General features: G+C 29.3%; 1 non-coding gene across 1 annotated transcript; it reads left to right on the forward strand.

Annotated features, from left to right (window-relative positions):
• Nucleotides 1-2173: 2173 nt before the first annotated feature.
• On the forward strand, nucleotides 2174-2280 carry LOC128282968 (small nucleolar RNA R71). Its single transcript, XR_008273315.1, has one exon. It is a non-coding gene; the product is annotated as a small nucleolar RNA R71 (small nucleolar RNA).

Genomic DNA, 2280 nt, shown 5'->3' on the forward strand with positions numbered 1-2280 from the left:
CAATAGAGCTTAGTCAGGATTACCAGTCCAGGCTAAATCCAATCCATAACATATGATCGAGAGGACTTATATCAGGATTGCCAGTCCAGGCTAAATCATTTTTGTAATGAGGTCAATAGGATTACTCGTCTGAGCTAAATCCCGTCAACAACAAATGCAGTACCTCATTCAATAAGTGAAATCACACTTATCCATCGATTTTCATTTATTCAAACGGGGTTTAACATTTTTCAGGAATTATCAGGTATATAATTATTTCATAGATCTATAACATTCATATAATTCAAATAAACACATTTCACATTCATTTCAAACATAAAAGTAACATTTTTATCATTTATTATTTATCGGGCATTATCACTGATCGGGCTTTCTCGGATATGTTTTCAATGTCATATATATATGATATTTATATAATTCACAAACACAACATTGAATTCAAGCATATAAATATACAAAATTTGGTTACACAAACTTACCTTGACAAATGTTCGTATACGTAAAATCTACTATTTCAACATTTTTCTCTTGTCCTCGTTATAACTCCAAATTTGGTCTATTCGGATCTATATGAGTGAATTTATCATCAATTAATACAATTTAAACTCAATTCAATCCAACTCACATCTTAGGCAAAATTACCATTTTGCCCCTAAACTTTTAATTAATGACGATTTTATCCCTAGGCTCGGAAAATGAAATTTATGCAATTTACTCATTATTCCAAGCCTAACCAAAAATTAAATATAAAATTTACAGCACATGTATTCTATAAAATTTATAATTTTTCTTCAATTTTCACAACTTTACATTTTAGTCCCTAAATCATGTTTTCATCAAAAATCACTTTGTAAGAGTTGTTTATCTATCAACAACCTTTCATATTCTACCATAAATTTCAAATTTTCAGCATATTCATCCATGACATGATTTCTATACTTTGATAACTTTTCAAATTGATCCCCTAAATAGATAGATTAAGCTATCCCGGTTTCAAAAATATAAAAATTTTTGGGAAGAATATGATATAAAATTATTTTTATTTCTATTTAATTATTTATCATATTTTAATTTTATCACTTTCCAATTTAGTCCTTAGCCTTTTCTAATTTTTCATGGATGAATCATCCAAAATATATACAAAATTTTCATTAATGGTCTAATTACCATATAAGGACCTCAAGTTTTGAATTCCATAGCTATTTGATCCTTATAGCTATTAGAATTCAAAATTTTCATTTTATGTGATTTGGTCATTTTCACAATTAAGCACATAATCGATAAAATTTCTTTATGAAATTTTCACACAACATTATTATCATATTATAGACCATAAAATAATATTAAAATATATTTTATTTCCGGAATTGGATTTGTGGTCCCAAAACTACAGTTCCGATTTCTCTAAAAATGGGTTGTTACAAGTTAATTTTTGAAGATTTTATTTTAATAATGTATTTATACCAAATGAGTTACTGATAATGTGAATTTTTATCCTTCAAGGTGGCTAGTACAACATTGGAAATGTATAGAAAAGAATATGTTGAATTTTAACATCTGAAGCCTCAATAATGTAAAAAAAATCGTAGCATCAAGCTTAACAAGAACAAATTGGAAACCCACACATTTAAAGAATGCCACATCAGCTTTTGGGCTTAACCTATCTCTTACTCAAATGTTGGTGATGATTGAAAATCAGAAGGAATAGGGCTCTACGTTAATTGAAAGGCCTAAACACCCCCAAGAAGACAGAAATATAATAGAAAGGGGAGTTGACTTAGCATACCATGTTTTGGGGATATAAATACCTCACCTTAGAACATAAGGGGAGGCAATTGTATGGTGCAAGAAAACACCCATTTTCAGAAAAAAAGAAACTGGAAAAGAATAAGATAAGAAGAGGAAATAAGAGAAGAACTATTTGAGGAGAATCACCTTATTTGGCTTGAAAGCTCTTCACTTTTCTCTTTGCATTTTGTTTATTATCTTATTTTTATCTTGGACTATGGTTGGCTTTTTCTTAATCGTTTTTAATTTAGGTATCCTTTCAAGACATTCATATGCTTCATTGTAGGACTTAGAAAGAAAAGTTTCATTTGACAAAACATCTGCCACCAATCTAATATGAACATTGAGACCGTTATAGAAAGTCTTCATTTGAATGTAATAAGGAATGCCATGGTGGGGAAACTTCTGAAATAACTCCTTAAACCACTTTCATGCCTCATATAAAGATTCTTTATCAAGTTGCTGAAATGAAGTGATTTCATTGCAGAGCTT

Source organism: Gossypium arboreum, chromosome 10, assembly GCF_025698485.1.
Source record: "Gossypium arboreum isolate Shixiya-1 chromosome 10, ASM2569848v2, whole genome shotgun sequence".
NCBI lineage: Eukaryota > Viridiplantae > Streptophyta > Magnoliopsida > Malvales > Malvaceae > Gossypium > Gossypium arboreum.